Below are 21757 nucleotides of genomic sequence, written 5' to 3' on the forward strand. Positions count from 1 at the left end.
TTTGTATCCCTTTAATTTCTTTTGTCTTTCTAAAAAATTGTCATTGTGAAACCCTGATATAGAGTGTAGAACAGAAAAGTGATGAGATAGATATAAGAGCCTCATGGGCATGAACTGTAGATGAGGTGTCCAGAAAGGAACCTTACCTGTCAGGTGGATCTTCCTAAAGCTAGATTAACTTTGTTCTGAAAGTTCCACAGGAGTAGACATGTTGATCTGTTTTATTCATTAAGATTTCCTAGTACTTGTAACAATGTGTGTCTGGCACAAAGTAGGTGCTCACTCTGTAAAGATTTGTTGAATGAATGAGAATGGGCATCAACCAGATGCAAGTGTTTCCCCACAGTAGCTTCCCAGCAATCAAAAAATGGGTGATTTTTTGGTTTCAGAAAATACCTGAAAGTAGAGAAATGAGGATGCTCTCTTTCCCTGTTTAAGAAATCTTTCCCTCACCCACTTTACAAAGATCTGAAGTTTTCTGTTTAGAACTAGCTGTGTTTGCAAGCGCACAGTAGTTCAATATTTTCAGCAAAGGTTTTCTCATACCTCTATGCATGGCCTCCTCTAGGTGGTGTACCCTTTATTTTTCCTTATTTGTTAAACTCTTACTTTTTCAAGACTTGACTTTAAACCTTCTGTCTTCCAAGGTACCCTCCCTGATCTCCCACTCTATCTGGGCTAAGCGCCCTACTATGCACTCTCATAGATGCTCATGCTTGTCTTTGCAGTTTTCCAAACTAGACAATTTCTGAGAAAACAGATTAAAGGATTTGGAAATAAATCACCTATAACATCACACCACATATTGTCTGGTTTCACAAGTTGACTGACTGGTTAAGATTAGTTGATATACTTTGTCTTTGCCCATATGTGCAACTGTCTGTCAGAGTCGGGAAAAATTTTTCATTTCCTGTTAAGGTACTCATCTATTCCAGCAGCAGTATTCCAGTTTACACTTTTCCATTTACATGGGTAATTGATTACCTATGCAACCTGAGTTTAAATAATCATATTTTCAGTTTACTCCAATGAGGTTTCTATGGTCATTTTAGATTGAAACCTAGACAAGTACCAGCTGGCTTACCCCTTGTTCTGTTCTGACCTGTGTTCCTGGAAAAAATTTGAGAAATAGAATATCTTTAGATTGTATAACATTTCAGAGATCAAAATCAATATAGACATGAGTTTAAGAAACACGAACCAGAAATACCAGTTTTAAAACATTTATATCCTATGCCATCTTTCCAAACTTTGATATACTAAGATCACCAATGTACCAAATGAGAACTCATTCTAAAGTTGAAACATAGTGCCTTGCTCTTCCAAAGTGTACAACACAATATTATTAAATAATCCTTTGACAGGGCTTTACAAAAAATACATAGTATTTGGACCATCAATAACATCTTAAAAATTAACTTCATATGTCACTGACAGTAAGAAGCTGTTCTCTTCCATATACTAACCATATCAAGGAAAATATATATATATATATATTTCTTTCGGCCCACCACAAAGTAAATAAACAGATTGTCCCAACATTGCTAATTCGACATTAGCACCTCAAAGCTGGAACATTTGTAATATTTTTTCCATTCTGAAAACTTAACTTGCTTTTTATTCTAATATTTTTTCCTTTATTTTCATTTGACCCCTTTGATTTGGCTTCCTCTTGAAGGATTATTAATTCGTCCAATACTTTGAGTCCCCAACACTTATTTGATACTTAAGAAAACAATTCATGACTTTCTATGATTGGATATTAGAATTCATTCTCTAGTAAGTTTTTATTAAGTGTATTAAATTACTAAACTGAAGTATAGAAAAATATTGTCCTACCAAAAAACAATGTATTAACTTCCCCTAAAATCTGTAAGCATGAAATAAGCACATGCTTAAAGAAATCAGTCTCTTTTCTAGAAAGTAACTGAGCAGTTACCAGTTATTCTAATTACCTTAGAATACTTAATAATAACTGAGCAATTAACAAGTATTAAGTTTAAGTCTGGAGTGATTTCTTCCTATTTAAAAAGTAAAACTGACAATTTTTCTGCCTGCCCAGGAGTTAGAATAGATGAATCAGTGGACCCAAAACTCAGTAGAGAGTTGGAAAGATAAAACTCACCTTTACAATGTTGAATAAAAAACAAAACTCCAAATGTCTGCTGCTTTTACAGACTATGTTGCAACTCTGAAGCAACAGAAATTTTATAACATTTCCTTATGAGAGCAGCTGTAGTACAACAGGTTTTGAACAAGTACAGTGTGGTGTTCAGTAAAGTGAAAGGGGGTGGGTTATTTTATACTTCAAGTTGGCATTTTACCAAGGAGAAAAGTCAGTGGTTGTTTTTCTCTCTTGTACTTAAGTGATATAGTATTCAATTAAAAGAACACGATTTTATATTAATTCTCATTGGGTCTTTTTCTAAATAAGATACTCCAATAAATGAAATATCCAAATTCCTTTTACACCTATAAACTATATTGCTGGGCAATTATTATGGAAAGGAAGGTAAGATAAAGTTGCTTTTAAGAGTCCTTTAACATATCAGTTGATAACTAGCAAAACACCTTTACAGCCATTAAATATTTACCAAGCCTCAGCTTTGGGCAAGGGAGCTGTTTAGTGCACCAAATTTGACTCTATGCATTGCCATTGATTAGCTATCATAAGAACAGAGTTAATAAGTAACTTTAAGTATACAGAGCACTCTACATTCTTGTCAAATCTTTTCTCTGAGGATGGCCTAAAAAAAGTCAGTTATAACCAGCATTCACCCCACCAATGATTGCACAAGCACAACTTTGAAAGAAATAAAGGCCAGGCAAATCAGTTGAGCGGATACTTAAGCAATCTTGCCTAGTGACTGTTGTCATTGCTGCTGGACTTTAGAACTGAACATGTTTAATTAATTAGAAAGGACACACAGTTACAGCACAGTAGCTATCAATATCGGATCAGAATTGATTTCCGCTTTCCTCCCCAGTGATTGCTTCCTTCAAGCTAATTAAAAAAAGGCATATAACCAAATGACTCACATAAAATTTTAAAGCAAGTAAACAGTATTCCCTGGAGACCCAACCAAAAGGAAACGGCATTCATCCTGATTATTAGCTACATTTTTAAAAAGAATTCTGATGCTTATAACTGTGTTATAAAGCATGTTTTGGTGTTATCAGACTTGCTGATATACCAAGTAGTCACTTTGAAGAAACCTCTGTGAAGGTTTCTTCACAGAGCACTCTTTACTGGAGTGCTTTAACCTCTAATTAAAAAAAAAAAAAAAAACCTTACTTACTTTTATCTTTATAATCCCTAAAACTGACGATAAAGCAGTCTGCTGAATCTTGGGTTCATTTTGTTAGGTTCTCAGCATACAGAGAAACTACTGAAATGTATAGTAAATAACAAATTTCTTTTAAATGAAGTGCATAGAGCACATGTGTTATTCACTAAAATTAAGGGGACCATCCTGATGTGCATGAATAACATTTCCTTGTAATTACACAGGCAAAATCATCAACAAAATTAGGATAAAAGATAATGTTTTTGTAGCTCCAAACTATCTACTATAAAAAGATCTGCTTTAGATTTCACATAGTTAATATTTGGTGATTATACTAATTTATGGTGAACTGAGTTTTAAATCAGAGAACTAAAGGCAAATAGGAAAGAAATAGAAGCTACCTCCAGGAGAGTCTTGTCACAGCCATACAGTATCACATGGAGAATGGAAGGCCATCAAGAGATAAAGATCAGAATAATTCAGAATGAATACAAATCTTAAGAAATATTATTTGATTAATTCACAGATATTTAATAAACATTCTTTTAAGCACTAGAGATAAAATGTGAGTAAAACCTCTATAGACTTGGAGATGGGGTGAAACTCAGGGCAGAGCACATGCTTAGCATACAGGAGGACTTGGGTTTGATCCCTAGGGCAAAAAAAATAAAGAGCAACAACTCTATGTAAGATTAGAGATTTTAAGTACTTTGGTTACTATCATATACCCAAGCACTTACTTTGTACTTGGTACATAGTGTGAGTGTGTGCACATGCACTCAGTTACTCAATAATATCTACTGCATGATGACCCTTTCAAAAAGTATTTCACTACAAGCAAATGTTCACTCAGCCACAAGGGGAGCTTCCAATAGCATTTGTTTCCAGTACTCCAGGAAAACTACTGAAATTCACAATCTATAGTAAGAGATTACTATATAGAGTCCATTTAAAATCCCCCTCTAGAATAGAGTAATTCATGGAAATTTTTTATGTTTACTTTTCTTGATTTCATTTCCTTTTTAAATCTTAGCCTTTTTATTACTCTCAATCTGTAATCCATATTGGTCACTGAATATCCACAGCTTATGTTTTTCAGGGTACATATAAATCACAAAGATTGCTGTCAGCCATTAAAACATAACAATTAAGAAACCACCTGACAGGCATAAGGAACCAATAATTAATTCTATCCATTTTCACAAATATTTATTTAACTCCTTTCTAGGTATTAGACAAAGGTCACATGGTGAAAAGTTTTTTTTTCCTGGTGCTTACTATCTATTCAGTATGAAAGCAAATGAGAGAATTGCCTAACTGGGCATCAAATTTATTTCTGAAGAAACGCATGTGTAAAAGGAAGAATTGGAGGGATTTAAGAAAAAAGGAGGAGGGGGTCATGTTTAAGGGATGTGAAAGTTATTCATCCTGACTGTGATTTAGGGGTGAATAGGAGAATTATGAGAAATGAGCTGGAAAGAGAGAAAAGAACTTCTGTAATGATGTTAAGGAATTTGGACATTATTCTAGAAAAAAATGAGGGATCATTAAAGAGTTTAGTCTAGGGGAGTAATAATATCCATGCTATACAAAGTTCACCAAAGGGGAGGAACAAGTGAGAAGACTATTGGAATAATCCATTAAAGAAAATAATAGAAGGCACTCTAAATAAGATACAATAATAGGTCTGGAAAGAAATTGAAAGATGTGAGGGAGACTGAAGTATAAATCAGCAGAAGAGTTTCAATTGTGAAATGAGAGAGATGAAGCTTACTGCTTAAGTTTGGGGCTTGGACAAGTGAGAGGTGTCCATGGAAAAGGAGAGGGAAAGAAACCAATTTGGAAAGGAGTGAAAAATGAGCTCATGAATTCAGTTTCAGACATTGATTTGTAGGCATTTGCAGAATGGTCAGTTGGAGATGTCCACAAGCTGGTATGTAGATCTGGTACCCAGGATAGATATCTGAACTGTAGAAAAATTATGTATATAGGTGATGAAGTGAAACCATGAGAGGGCATTGAAATTAAGGGAGAGTAGGGAAAAAGAGAAGACAGAACAGGAAAAAAGTTGAATAAAGGAAAAAGAAGCCCCCAAAGGAGATTGAGAAACATCAAGAACACTAAGCAGAAACCAGAAGAGTATTGCCATGGAAAGCAGGGAAAGGCTTTCAGAAATAATTGGCTCCAGATAAGTCAAGTAGATAATGACTGAAAAATATATTTTCTGTTTAGCAGCATCACTGGCACTGTTGGGGAATTTAAATTCTTTCAGTGGTTTTTCATTTATCTTAGCTAAAGACCAAAATCCATCTCATGTCCCCAAAAGACTCTGTGTAACTTGGTTCCATCCATTTTTCAAAGCTTCCTTAACATGAGCCTAATTGGGCTTCATTCATTCTCCAGCCCTTCTTTCTTTTAAGACCTTTGCACACACTCTTGCCTATATCTAAAATTCTTCCTCCACTCTCCCCCTCATTAATACCTATTTTTATCATTAAACTTCAACTCAAATGTCATCATTGGACAAATTCTTACAACATTTGTAACATTTTGGAATATGTATAGCAAATACTCTTATCGCTAGCCCTCACTAGGTGACCAGCACATGGTAGTTCTTTATTGTGACCTGAGATATCACAATGCAGCCACCCAGTTCTAAGTACCTATAAAATAAAACATGTTCATATATGCATATACCAACTGAACCCTATATTTAATATTTCAATTAATATAGTGTAAAACATATTCGATAAGTCATCAGTATTGTGTTGTACATTAGAATTACACAATTCTATCAGTGAGGCCCATTTCCAAACTGAAATTTCTTACCCTCTGAAGTAACAGAGAACACCATAAACTGCTTCAAATACTTAAAGATATTTATAATAGTCCTATAACTTTTTCTCAATTCCTGTCCATATGTTTCTGTAATCATTTTTTATAAGCCATAGTAAGTTTTATAGAGTATCCCCCGTTTTGATAATTCCTCCTTGAAAGTGCTTCAATTTAACACTTAAAAATTGAGTACAGACATCACTGAATTCTAGTCTGCTCAAGTCTAAAATAGATAATATACTGATCGTATTTGACTATATTATTTGTATCTCATGTCAGATTTGATTCCTAATGAGTTTCTCCCACTCCATGTGGTAAATCAGAGCTGGGACTCTATAGACTTTATTTATTAGAACAGTTAAAGTTTACTGTGAAGTTGAGGTAGCACAGTTCTCATGTAACCTGTCCTCCCTCCCCACCCAGTTTCCCTTATTATTAACATCTATTATTGATATGGATCATTGTTAGAATCAATGAAACCATATTGATAGATTATCATTACCTAAAGTTCACAGTTGAAATTGAAGTTCACTCATTATTTTGTACAGTTCTATGACTTTTGAGAAATATATAACACCATCCCTACCACTACAGTATCACACGGAATTGTTCCACCACACTAAAGAACCAGAGTGCTTTACTTTTCATTCTTTCTTCCTTCCTTCCCTCTGAACCACTAGCAACTATTTTTTGTATAGCAGCATCACTGGCGCACTGTCTCTATAGTTTTCCACATGTCATATTGTTGGAACCTAGTAGTACGTAGTTTTTTCACACTGGTTACTTTCACTAAGCAGTATGCACTTAAGATTCTTCCCTGTATGTTCATGCGTTGATAACTGATTTTGTATCATTAAACAATATTCTGTTCTATTAATTAACCATGGTTTGTTTATCCATTTACCTATTGAAAGACATTGTTTAGTTCCAGTTTTAGAAAATTATTAATAAAGCAACTATAAACATTCACGAGCAGAGATTTTGTGTGGACATGTTTTCAACTCTATTAGGTAAATACATAGGAGCATGATTACTGGGTCATACATTGAGACTGTTTGTTTTTGTAAGAAACTGCAAAACTGTCTTCCAGAGTAACTACTCTACACTCGCACCAGCAATGAATGATCATTTCTATTGTCCTACATCCTCATTAGCACTTGTTATTGTAAGTTTTTTTGGATTTTAGTCATTCTTAGAGGTGTGTAGTGACATCTCATTGCTGTTTTAATTTGCTCTTCCATGATGACATATGATGTTAAGCATCTTTTGTGTGCTTACTTGCTGCCTCTGTATCTTCTTGCTAAAATGCCTATTCAGATCTTTTGTTATTTTCTTGTTGTCAAGTTCTAAGAGTTTCTTGGCAGTTTTCCTTTTCTTGTCATTGTCTGGTTTGGTTGTTAGGGGTAATGCTGGCCTCATTAATTGAGTTAGGAAGTGTTTCCTCTGCTTCTGTTTTATGGGTGCAATTATAGAGAATTATTTCATTTCTTCCTTAAATATTTGGTTGAATTTACCCCTGAAACTATCTGAGCCTGATTCTTTCTTTGTTTCTGTTTTGTTCCTTATTTGTTTGGGGGTGGATTTCTTTGGGGGATGTTATTGATTCTTGAATCAATTTGTTTAATAATGAAGACTTTTTCAGACTATTTATTTCTTCTTTTGTGAGTTTTGATAGTTTGTGTCTTACATGGAACCAGTCCATTCATCTGAGGTATAGGGCATAGTTGTTTAAAAAATTCTTTATTATCCCTTTGATATTTATGGTCTCAGTATTGATGAACCATTGGTCTCAGTATTGATGAACCATTTTCATTTCCATTTCATTATTTTTCTTCTCCCTTTATTTTCATGGTTAGCCTGGTTGGTTGTTTCTCAGTTTTATTGAATATAGTACACTAAAAAATGACTTCCCCAGAATATGCCCACATTAAGTCACTAGAACCTTTAAGTGTTACATTATGTGATGAAAGATGTGATTAAGTTAAGGAACTTGAAAGGAGAGGCTTATTTTGAATTCTCCTATATATAATCACATGTGTCCTTATAAGAGAGAGGCAGAGTTTTGAAACAGAGACAGATATAAGAAAGCCATGTGAACCTGGAACCAAAGACTGGAGTCATGCAAAGAAGTGGAGTGAGTGAAGGAATTCCAGGAGTCACCAGAGGCTGAAGAGGCAAAGGAAGAAATTTCCCCTGGAGGGACCCTGCCAAGTCCTTGATTTCAGACTTCTGGCTACAACTGAGAAAATAAATTTCTGTCATTTAAGCCACAGGTTGTGGTAATTTGTTAAAGTGGCCCTAGGAAATTAATACATAGATCTTTTCAAAACACTGGCTTCTAATTTTTTTTTAATCTATTCATTTCTGGTTTTCAACTGTATTTGTTTCTGCTCTTAAGTTTTATTCTTTATCTTTATCAGATTGCTTTAGATGTATATTGCTCTTGTTTGTCTAGTTTCCTAAGGTGAAAGCATATGTTATTGACTTCAAATCTTTCTTCTTCTCTAATATATGTATTCAGTTCTATAAATTTCCCTCATAAGTGCTACTTTTGCTTCATCCACACATTTTGATAAGTTGTATTTACATTTTCACTTAGTTCAAAATATTTTTTACTTTCTGTTGAAACTTCATCTTGACCCATATGTTATTTAGAAGCACATTGTTTAATCTCCAAATTCTTTTGGATTTTTAGGCTATTTTCATATATGGATTTCTAGTTTAATTTCATAGTGATCTGAGAGCATATCTATCTGTATGATTTCTATTCCTTTAAGATATGTTTATGGCCCATACTGTGATATATCTTGGTGAATGTTTTAGCATAAGAAAAAATGTGCATTCTACTGTTTGTTATTAAATGAAGTATTCTGTAATCTCATCTATCTATCAGTGGTTAAAATGGCTATTACCAAAAAAGAAAAAAGATAGCAAATGTTGGTGAGTATGTGGAGAAAGGAAACCCTTATTGGTGGGAATTAAATTAGTATGGTCATCATGGAGAATAGTATGGAAGTTCCTCAAAAAATTGAAAGTATAATTACCACCTGATCCCAAAGTCTAACTTCTGCATATTATCCAAAGGAAATGAAATAAGTATGTTGAAGAAATACCTGCACTACCATGCTCATTGCAGTATTATTTGCAGTAACCAAACACTGAAAGTAATCTAAATGTCTATCACTGGGCAAATGGATAAAGAAAATATGATACACACACACACACACACACACACACAATGGAATATTAAAAACCCTTTTTAAAAAGGAAGACTTATCATTGATGACAAACATAGGTGATCCCAGGAGACATTATACTAGGTGAAATAACTAGACACAAAAAGACAAACGCTATGATCTCATTATGAGTGGAATCTAAAAAGAAATGAACTCAGAAGCAGAGAGTAGAATAGTGGATAGGGGCTGAGAGAAATGGAGAAATGTTAGTCAAAGGGTACAAAGTTTTGGATATTCAGGATTAATAACTTCTGCATATCTATCATACTATTATAGTTAACAGTATTGTATTCTATACTCAAAATTTCCTAACAGATCTTCTATGAAGTGTCTGTTCATTTCCTTAGCCCATTTGTTGATTGGATTATTTGTATTCTGGTGTAGAGTTTTTTGAGTTCTTTATAGATTCTGGAAATTAGTGCTCTATCTGAAGTTTGAGTGGCAAAGATTTTCTCCACTCTGTAGGGTCTCTCTTCACATTACTGATAGTTTCCTTTGCTGAGAGAAAGCTTTTTAGTTTGAATCTATCCCAGTTGTTGATTCTTGCTTTCATTTCTGTGCTATGGAAGTCCTGTTAAGGAAGTCTGATCCTAAGCCGACATGTTGAAGATTTGGACCTACTTTTTCTTCTATAAGATGCAGGGTCTCTGGTCTGATTCCAAGGTCCTTGATCCATTTTGAGTTGAGTTTTGTGCAGGGTGAGAGATAGGGGTTTAGTTTCATTCTGTTGCATATGGATTTCCAGTTTTCCCAGCACCATTTGTTGAAGAGGCTATCTTTTCTTCATTGCATATTTTTGGCCCCTTTGTCTAGTATGAGAAAACTAATTATTTGGGTTTGTGTCCATGTCCTCTATTCTGTACCATTGATCTACCTGTCTATTTTGGTACAAATACCATGCCATTTTTGTTACTATTGCTTGGTAGTAGAGTTGAAGATCTGGTATTGCGATACCCCCTGCTTCACTCTTTCTGCCAAGGATTGCTTTAGCTATTCTGGGTTTCTTTTCTTCCAGATGAATTTCATGATTGCTTGCTCTATTTTGTAAGGTATGTCATTGGAATTTTAATTGGAATTGCATTGAATCTGTATAGCACTTTTGGTAGTGTGCCATTTTGACAACATGAATTCTGCCTATCCAAGAACTTGAAGATCTTTCCATCTTTTAAGGTTTTCTTTAATTTCTTTCTTTAGTATTCTGTAGTTCTCATTGTAGAGGGTCTTTCACCTCTTTTGTGAGATTGATTCCCAAGTATTTTTTTTTTCGCTGCTATTGTGAATGGGGTAGTTTTCCTAATTCTCTTTCTGAAAATTCATCACTTATGTATAAAAATGCATTAGATTTGTGAGCATTGATCTTGTATCCTGCTACTTTACTGAATTCACTTATGAGTTCTAAACATTTTCTGGTGGAATTTCCAGGTTCCTCTAAGTATATAATCATGTCATCAGCAAATAGGGATAGTTAGAGTTCTTCTTTCCCTATTCATATCTCTTTAATTTCTTTGATCTGTCTAATTGCTCTGGCTAGAGTTTCAAGGACAGTGTTGAATAGAAGTGGTAAAAGAGGGCATCCCTACCTTGTTCCAGATTTTAGGGGTAATGCTTTCAGTTTTTCACCATTTAGAATGATATTGGCCATGGGCTTAGCATAGATGGCCTTTACAATGTTAAGGAATGTTCCCACTATCCCTGTTTTTTCTAGTTCTTTGAGCATGATGGGATGCTGTATTTTATCAAATGCTTTTTCTGCATCTATCGAAATATTCATGTGATTTTTTACTTTAAGTCTGTTGATATGGTGAATTACATTTATTGATTTCCGGATGTTGAACCAACCTTGCATCCCTGGGATAAAACCCACTTGATCATGGTGCACTATCTTTTTAATAAATTTTTGTATGCTATTTGCTAAAATTTTGTTGAGAATTTTTGCGTCGATGTTCATTAAGGATATTGGTCTGAAATTTTCTTTCCTCGATGTGTCTCTGTCTGGTTTAGGTATCAGGGTAATATTGGCTTCATAGAATGAGTTTGGGAGGGTTCCCTCCTCTTCTATTTTATGGAATACTTTGAGAAGTATTGGAATGAGCTCTAAAGTTTTGTAGAACTCAGTTGAGAACCTATCTGGTCCTGGACTTTTCTTTGTTGGTAGGCTGTTTTTGTTTTTTATTTTTTTAATTTAGCTTTTCATGTTTTACAGACTGCATTTTGATTCATTGTACACAAATGGGGTACATAATTTCATTTCTATGGTTGTACACAATGCAGATTTATACCATTCGTGTAATCATACATGTACATAGGGCAATGATGTCTGTCTCATTTCACCATTTTTCATATCCCCCTCCCTCTCATTTTCTTCTACATATTCTAAAGTTCTCACATTATCCTCTCATTCTCCACCCCCATTATATATCATCCTCCACTTATCAGGGAAAACATTCGGCCTTTGGTTTTTTGAACTTGGCTTATTTCACTTAGCATGATATTCTCCAGTTCCATCTATTTATTTGCAAATGTCATAATATTATTCTACTTTATGGCTAAATAGTATTCCATTGTATATATATACCAGAGTTTCATTATCCATTCATCTGTCCAAGGGCATCTAGGTTGGTTCCACAATTTAGCTATTGTGAACTGGACACTTTACAGAAGAAGACACACAGGCAATTAATAAATATATGAAAAAGTGTTCAACATCTCTAGTAATTAGAGAAATGCAAATTAAAACAACTCTAAGATTTCATCTTACTCCAATTAAAATGGCTACTATCAAGAACACAAACAATAATAGATGTTGGCGTGGATGTGGGAAAGAAGGCACACTTTTACATTGCTGGTGGAGTTGCAAATTGGTGCAGCCACTCTGGAAAGCAGTATGGAGAATCCTAAGAAAACTTGGAATGGACCCACCTTTTGGCCAGTTATCCCACTCCTTGGTTTGTACCCAAAGGACCTAAAATCAGCAAACTACAGTAACAGCCACATCAATGTTGGTAGGCTTTTGATGACTTCTTCTATTCATTACTTGAAATTGATCTATTTAAATTGTGTATGTCCTCCTGGTTTAGTTTAGGTAATTCATATGTCTCTAGAAACCTGTTGATATCTTTGAGATTTTCTATTTTGTTGGAGTATAGATTTTCAAAATAGCTTCTAATTATGTTTTGTATTTCACTCATGTCTGTCGTGATATTTCCTTGTTCATTCCGAATTTTAGTCATCTGAGTTTTCTCTCTCCTTCTCTTTGTTAGTGTGGCTCAGGGTTTATCACTTTTGTTTATTTTTTCAAAGAACCAGCTGTTTATTTTGTCAATTTTTTCTATTGTTTCTTTTGTTTCAATGTCATTGATTTCAGCTCTGATTTTAACGATTTCCTGTGTTCTACTACTTTTGGTGTTACTCTGTTCTTCTTTCTCTAGGGCTTTGAGCTGTAGTGTTAGGTCGTTTATTTGTTGATTTTTTCTTTTATTGAATGTGCTCCATGAAATAAATTTTCCTCTAAGAACTGCTTTCATAGTGTCCCAGAGATTTCGATATGATGTATCTTTGTTTTTGTTTACCTCTAAGAATTTTTCTATTTCCCCCCGATGTCTTCTGTTATTCAATAGTGTATTATTTAATCTCCAGGTGTTGGAGTAGTTTCTGTTTTTTCTTCTTTCATTTATTTCTAATATCAATCCATTATGATCTGATAGAATACAAGGTAGTATCTCTATCTTCTTGTATTTGCTAACACTAGCTTTGTGGCATAACATATGGTCTATTTTAGAGAAGGATCCATGTGCTGCTGAGAAGAAAGTGTATTCGCTCTTTGTTGAATGGTATATTCTATAAATGTCAGTTAAGTCAATTATTGATTGTGTTATTAAGATCTATGGTTTCTTTGTTCAGTTTTTGTTTGGAAGATCTGTCCAGTGGGGAGAGAGGTGTGTTAAAGTCACCTAGTATTATTGTGTTGTGGTCCTTTTGATTCCTGGAATTGAGAAGGATTTGTTTGACATACGTGGATGAGCTACTGTTTGGAGCATAGATATTTATGATTGTTATGTCTTGCTGATTTATGTTTCCCTTAAGCAGTATGAAATGTCCTTCTTTATGCCTTTGAGTAACTTTGGCTTGAAGTCCACATTATCTGAAATGAGGATGGATACTCCAGCTTTTTTGCTGAGTCCATGTACATGGTATGTTTTTTCCCATCCTTTCACCTTTAGTCTGTGGGTATCTGTTTCTGTGAGATGAGTCTCTTGCAGGCAGCATATTGTTGGATCTTTCTTTTTAATCCAATCTGCCAGTCTATGTCTTTTGATTGATGAGTTCAGGCCATTAACATTAAGGGTTATTATTGAGATATGATTTGTATTCCCAGTCATTTGGCTCATTTTGGTTTTTTTGACATTTGGTTTCTCCTTTATTTAGCTGTTCCTTTAGGGTAGTTCCTTCCTTTGCTGATTTACATCATTGTTTTTCATCTCTTCCTCATGGAATATTTTGCTGAGAATGTTCTGTAATGCCAGCTTTCTTTTTGTAAATTCTTTGAGCTTTTATTTATCATGGAAGGATTTTATTTTGTCATCAAATCTGAAGGAAAGTTTTGCTGGGTATAAGATTCTTGGTTGGCATCCGTTTTCTTTCAGGGCTTGAAAAATGTTGTTCCAGGCCCTTCTAGTTTTTAGGGTCTGAGTTGAAAAATCTGCTGATATCCGTCTTGGTTTCCCACTGAATGTAACTTGATTCTTTTCTCTCTCAGTCTTTAAAATTCTGTCTTTATTTTGTATGTTAGGTATTTTCATTATAATGTGCCTTGGTGCGAGTCTGTTGTAATTTTGTGTATTTGGAGTCCTATAAGCCTCTTGTACTTGATTTTCCATTTTATTCTTCAGATTTGGGAAATTTTCTGATGTTATTTCATTGAATAGATTGTTCATTCCTTTGGTTTGTGTCTCTGTGCCTTCCTCAGTTACAATAATTCTTAAATTTGACCTTTTCATGATATCCCATAATTCTTGTAGATTCTGTTCATGATTTCTTACCATCTTCTCTGTTTGTTCAAACTTCGTTTTCAAAATAAAATATTTTGTCTTCAATGTCTGAGGTTCTGTCTTCCAGGTGTTCTATCCTATTGGTTATGCTTTCTATGGAGTTTTTTAACTTGGTTTATTGTTTCCTTCATTTCATGGATTTCTGTTTGTTGTTTTTTTTTTTTTTCAATATCTCTAACTCTTTATTGAAATGATCTTTTGCTTCCCACATTTGCTCTTTTAACTGTTGATTGGTGTGGTCATTCAAAGCCTGCATTTTGCTCTTTCATCTCATCGTTTGCTTCCCTGATCATTTTAATTATGTACATTCTGAACTTCCTTTCTGTTGTTTCTTCTGCCATGCTGTCATTGGATTTTATTGATGTAGCATCTAGGTGTGTTTGGGCCATTTTCTTCCCTTGTTTTCTCATATTGCTCATGTATCTTCCCCTCTAGTAGTGAAACTCTGGGATATTGCAGATTTCCCCTGTTGACTTATAGTGTCCCTGTAGATTTCCAATAACTCAACTCCTAGCCTTCAGTAGCCTGAAGTCTTGAAGGAAGTTGATAATGCAGTGATCCACTAGGAAACTACCCCTCTAGGAGTGGTGGCCTTCAGGTGGGGTATATTCCCTGCTAGTGGGCAGAGTCAGCTCCACTTCTTGACCAATAGTCAGCCAAAGGGGGACAAGACTGCGGGCTGGGGCACAGCTGATCTGGGTCTGCTTCTCTGGTTCTACCATCCCCGTGGGAAAGCCTCACCCAATGGGGAAAACTCACCCAGTGGGGAAGTCTCATTGGGCAGCCCTCTTCTGAGAAGTTCCCTTTGGTCCGGAACTACCACCTGGTCCAGGAAGCCTTGCCCTACGAGTGAGTCAGCCCTCCTCTGCGATGTTCTGTGGCCTGGAACTACCTCCTGGGCCGGGGATCCTGACCCTGGGAGGGAGTCTTTCGCTGGGTGGCCCTGCTCTGAGAAGCTGCCTGCAGTCCATGCCTGCCGCCCGGTCTGGGGTAGCCTGGTCCAGTGGGAGAGACTCATCTGGCGGCTCTGAGTTGGTCCCCGAGTCTCTTAATAGCTCCTCTTCTTGAATCCTGAGTTCTGGAGCAACATGAGATGCAGTCACCCTCTAGTCTGCCATTGTGGTCTGTCCCTTTGTTTTTTTTTTTGGGGGGGGGGTGCATCGGGGATTGAAGGATTCACCAGGGTCAGTCAACCACATTCCCAGCCCTTTTTAATTTTTTGTTTTGAGACAGAATCTTGGTAAGTTGCTTCGGGCCTCACTAAATTGCTAAAGACTGACTGAACTTTTGATCCTCCTGCCTCAGTCTCCTGGTCCACTGGGATTACAGCCATCCTGCCAGTGCCCCAGGTGGACCATGTTTTATAATCCTGTTAATCTCATTTAGTTTTTGTATTAGGTCATTTACATTTAGGTTATTATTAATGTCTGCTATTTATTATTTGTTTTCTGTTTGTTCACTCTGAAGTGTTTTATTAGTTTTCTCTTTTCTTGTTTTTTTATTTGGGGTTTTTCTGTTGTTTTATTTGTTTTTCCTATCTTTCTTATAGGTTACTTAAACATATTTTGGAATTTCTGTTTCTATACCTACAGTGTTTTCAGTGTTTCTCTTTTTTATATTTTTTTAAATTGTTGACATAGATATTACATTATATATAAATATTATTACAGTCTTTTGATATCATTTTATCTTTCGTAGTGGAACACAGAAACTTTACCTTCTTTAATATTCCTTACCCTTCCTTGTTTATAATGTGTTTTAAATATATCTTCTACATACATTTAAAACCACATCAGACAGTGTTATAATTTTTTCCTTCAGTCATCAAACATAATTTTAAAAATTCAAGTATACCTATTGTATTTCTCCATATTTTGCATATAGTGTTCTTTCTTCCTTCACAACATTTCAAGATTTGTTCTTTTATCATTTCCTTTATGTTCAGATAACTTCCATTTCTTTTAGGATAGATCTGCTCAGGACAAATTCTCCTGGTTCCTCTTCATCTGAGAATATCTTGCTTTCTGCCTTATTCTTGAAGCATATTTCTCAAGGTCTAGAATAATAGGTTGACAGTTCTTTCAATCTTTGAAAAGTAATGTGTCACTTTCTTATTAGAATTTGCTTTAATTTAAATTAGTTTTCCCTTATATGTAAGGGCCCACTCACTGAGTACTTTCAAAATTGTCTTTGATTTTAGCTTTCAGAAGTTTAATTATGAAGTATCTCTTCATGCACTTAGGTGGATTTTCTCCATTTGGAGTCTTGTAGATTTGTATCCCTTGGGAAGCTTTCTGTCATTATTTCTTTAAGTACTCTTTCGGGTCTCTCCTTTTTCATTTTCCCTTCTCTGACTCTGACAACATGAATGTTAGTTCTTTTATTATTGTCCATGAGTTCATGAATCCCTAAAGCTCTGAAATTTTTTTCAATTTATGTGTCTCTGTTCGTAGTGGATCATTTTTAGTGCTTTCTCTTCCAGTTCAGTGATTCTTTTCTTTGTCCTCTCATTTCTGCTATTGAGCCCATCCACAGGACTTTTTGTTTCAGTTTTTGTATTTTCAATTCTAAAACTTTGACATATTCATTACATATTCTATTTTCCATCTTCTCAGAATGAGAAGTCTCCCTTTTATTAAATTTAAAACATTCTTAAGTTTTATTTCCAGTTATATCTGCTATTCTATAGTTTTAGTAATGTTCATAAAGTGATATTTGTTACATGATAAATTTTATGATAGACTTTGTTCTCTATTGATCTATATAGTGATATGTAAGTGACTTTATGAACTTAATGCTCTCATTCCCAAGTCACCAAATTCAAGAATCCACTCTTGGATAATTAGGAACTGGCCCTACATCAATTCCAAGTGTATTGTAAACTATAATAGTGTTTCCTAAATAGTTTAATTTAATAGATTTTTCAGTGAATTCTTGAAATTAGTTATGTAGATTATTACCTTTCTTTTCTAGTCAATGAATTCAACAAATATTTAGTAACTACTAGTTTATATCACAAAATGTAGTATCCGTAAGCCTTTCAGTAAGTAGTAATAAACATATTGACCAGTATATCCACTTTTAAATCCTTAAAATCTTAAGTTAACTCACTGTATAAAAAAGAAATTATTATTCTCTCTGAAATAATTTCAACAAGTTGTTCCTGAAACTAAATCAACTGCCACAACAGAGGAAACAAATCAGTGCAATCACTAGACTGATTTATCAATTAAATCTTCTAATCCACGCTCTTAACCATTCTGAATATATTTTCTTCTATCTGTACATCATTCATAATTTAAACCTATTGGAGCACAAGCTAATTTTCTCAAAAACAAGCAAGGATATCAACTATTATTTTCTTGAAAAGATCTTAGCAAATTAATTGATGCAGTAAATTAGGAAGTAAGAACACTGTCCTCTCAGTAAAGAGAGCACATACTTCTGCTTTTCATACTTTTGATTTTATTTATTTAAGTAAAACAAGCCAAACCTGCCTTTTTTAAAAAGAATGATTTAAGAATGTTATCAGTAAGTGAATAAAGGTTGAGAAAACTAGTTTACTTCTTTCAGTTCATGAAAAACCTGTGGAAACAGGCTGCTGTTTTTCAGCAGAGTATTTATAAAATGTCTGAGTATTGTGTAAGATTATGTGCAAGGTCAGTGAGATGCAAATCACTTCTTTTAAACATTATACAGGTATGAATGCCTATTCCTACCCAGTTATTATGCTAGATATTTTTCCACATAATAGATCACCTCATCTCTTTCTCATATGAACTCCATGAGTTTGTTCTCAAGTTGAGGAAATTAATATTCAGGGAGTAAAGTATCTTCCTAAGGTCACACAGAGTGAATGATAAGACTGAAATTTGAACCTACATTTTCTAAATCCATGCCAACATCTTTTCATCTATACCAAGCTCAGCATTTTTGACATAATGGACTGTGTAATTCTTTGTTTTGAGGGTCTGTCCTCTACATTAGAGGATGTTTAGCAGTACCTCTGACCTCTACCACTAAATGATAGTAGTAGCATCCCTGTCATTGTGACAACTGAAAATGTCTTTAATGGATGGAATTACTGCCATTTAAGAACTACTTATCTGCATTATTGTATCTCATCTCTAAATTCTAATCCAACACTGTCTATCCAATTAAAATAAACAGCTCATATAGGATACACAATTGATTGAGCAAATACTATTAAATAAATGAAATATAAGCAGAAGGATAAATGTTAATTTTAGGATGGTGAATAAAGTGATGTCATGTAAGGACTTTATTATCTGATCATTAGGGGACAAGACAGGAAGTCAAGAAAAGTAGCATAAAAATTTGGTATTAATGGAAAAGTATCGACTGCAAGAATAAGCTAAAACCACATGTGACATGACAGTACAACTGAGAATGAGTTCAACAAGCAGATAAGCAGACAGATTGAGGAGAACATAAATATCTACAAGGAAAATATGTAAGCTGGTCATAAACCTGATAGTTTTCCAATATTTGAAACTGAGACAGTGCAGAGAGTCGGGGTCAGGAAAATAAAGCCACAGACATGAGACAAAAAAAGACTTACATTTCAGAATTAGGAAACACTGAAACTGACACACAAACCACTACAAAGAGGAATCTGATACATGTTGCTTACTGGAGTAGTGCCCATTGGAGGGCATTTTCTACCTTGACCTTCCTTTAGATTTAGTATACTGAGCAACATAGTAGATGATTTAGTCTTAATTGTTATGAATTAATATGAAATATTACAAAGTTAAAATATTTTAAAGCTTCACTTTCTATACTGAATTAGAAATATTAAATTTGTTAAGACCTTATAATTTTAAAACTGGAAGTGAAACTTTGTTTATATTACCCCAGTAACTTTGTGATAACCAAAAATGGTTATTCTGTTATCATTCTATGTGAATATTGAATGAGCCACACTATTGAATATTCTTCTGTTGTTTTATTTTTTTCTTCCTATAACTTAAAATCCCATAAGATTTAAGTGCTGTTAAGTTGGAATGCTGCTACTATGATGAACAGTGCATCTGAAAATAAGTAACTTTGGAAAGAAGTTAAATGTTATATAATGTTATAGGACTTCCTGAATAAGGCTAACCAATTGATCCCTGGTGTCAGTTTAAGAAAAGCACTCTGAGGGGAAAATAGCACTAAAGCAAAAGTGTGCTTCAGATGTTATAGATTTATATATGCTGGAAACATATACTTCCTACTTTTATTTCTATAGGAAAATGTCATAATTATAAACATCCTGATTTATTATAGTTCTTAAGAAATGCATTCTTCCCATAAAATAAAATTGGCCTATATAAATGGAATATTAATATGTTAGCAGTGGGAAGTATATCATAACAAGAAATTTTTTAAAATTGCCAATTATTACAAGTTCTAAGGAGGAAAAGAGTATGATCCAAGAGAAATTAACAAAGAGGAAATATTGAAATTTAGATTTGAAGAGTCCCAGTGGCTTCTGAGGAAGTGGTGTTTATGCTGCAACTTAATAAACAAGTGGGAGTAGAGGGAAAAGCTATCCAAACAAATGCCCAAAGCAGGAAAAAGTCTTCTCTACCTTAAAACTGAATGCCTGGTTGAAAGGTGAAGAGGTAGATAGACCAGGTGGTGCTAGTCTTCATAGACTACAAGCAAACCTGGAGGTGGGTTCAACACAGAGAAGGTTGTGGGTTCAAGTCCTGTCTCTGCTAGAGGGGTAAGACTGATTAAATTACTTGCCTTTCTTGTTTCAGTTTTTTGTTTTTTGTTTTGTTTTGTTTTGTTTTGTTTTGTTTTGTTTTGTTGGTATGGGGATTGAACTCAGGAGTTCTCAACCACTAAGCCACATCCCCAGCCCTATTTTGTATTTTATTTAGAGACAGGGTCTTACTGAGTTGCTTAGCACCTTGCTTTGCTGAGGCTGACTTTGAACTCGAAATCCTTCTGCCTCAGCCTCCTTTGCTGTTGAGATTACAGGTGTGTGCCACAATGCCTGGCTTCTTTGTTTCAGTTTTCTCATCAGTAAATTAGAAATATTATTGGAACTCCTCACCCAGGTGTTGTCAGGTTTAGTGAGTTAAAAATATATAACTTGTTATCTTTAGAATTTTTTTCTGAGTGCAATAAGATGCTATTGCAGAATTTTAAGTAACATTATCTACTTCATCATTTTGAAAAAAAAAAGTCACTCCAGCTATTGCTTCTGTTCAAGAAAGTCTTGATGGAAACTTGGAAGTTCCCAAGGCATTGTGAATGATGAGTATTTTTTTTAAGAGCTTGAGAGTAAATGATCTAATCACATGTCCATTTGCACATCATTCTTATTTATATGTACTAACCAAAGGACCGGAGTTTAGCAACAATCTCTCTTCTTAGGGACTAATTTGAATCCTGAAATGATTTCTTTTGATATGTTAACTGTCCTGGTTTCATGTCCATTTTATTTCTATGTGACACCTATTCCAAAGTGAGACCACTGTAAAGGCTCATGGATAACTTAAAAAGAAGAAATTTATAATCACTTTAGTTTGAAGAATTTTAAATATCAGACTGTGTATTAAGCCAGTGCTAAAATTCACTGACTAGCTTTTTGCAGATTTAAGAATTATATTGCTTTTTTTCATATTATCAACCTGTATTATATAGTTAGGTTGTTGAAGTTCAAGTCTCCAATCTACAGTTCCTTTGTATGCATATACTGAAATGATTTTATTTAATAAAAAAAGAACATCTCCTTGTGTGGATTTTAAATTTCCCTTATTAAATATTTATATTTTCAAAATGTCTTTATTTAATTGAGTGAGGTGCTTGGTGCCATTTCAAAATAACCTCAGGTGGTAGGTGTAATGACATATCAAAGATTTGACCTTTAGCATTTTAGGATTCTATTTATCTGCATTTTCTTCTGCATTCATTTAGTCTTAATTTATATGCTATTCCTCTGTATGACTTAATGAGTGAATGTATTTGGCATAAGATTCATTAATCATAAAAATATATATCTGAATACATATTATTTCTGTTCATTTATATCTCAACTGTGACAAGTAGAAAATTCTGTGTATGAAGCTGATCAGTATTTGCACAAACCTCATTCATTCTCATTAAGTGCTTAGCAGAATAGACCCTGGATCTCCTAAACTGATGCCCATTCTCCTACTTCTCACTTCTTTGTAGTCAGCTTATTATATTCCTTTATTTACCTAGAGATACTTTATTTTCCAATTCTCTGCTATTCCTTTTAAAGAAAATTGAATGTAATATTTACACTGATGTAATTAAATTAACATCTTGCAGCATCTTTCTGTGTGCTTTGGTAGCATAGATAATCATT

General features: G+C 34.3%; 1 protein-coding gene across 1 annotated transcript in view; it reads left to right on the forward strand.

The window, feature by feature from the left end:
- The window catches only part of Mipol1 (mirror-image polydactyly 1), a 328121-nt gene that overhangs the window by 257752 nt on the left and 48612 nt on the right, over positions 1 to 21757 (forward strand).

The sequence above is a fragment of the Sciurus carolinensis genome, chromosome 2, assembly GCF_902686445.1.
Source record: "Sciurus carolinensis chromosome 2, mSciCar1.2, whole genome shotgun sequence".
Taxonomy (NCBI): domain Eukaryota; kingdom Metazoa; phylum Chordata; class Mammalia; order Rodentia; family Sciuridae; genus Sciurus; species Sciurus carolinensis.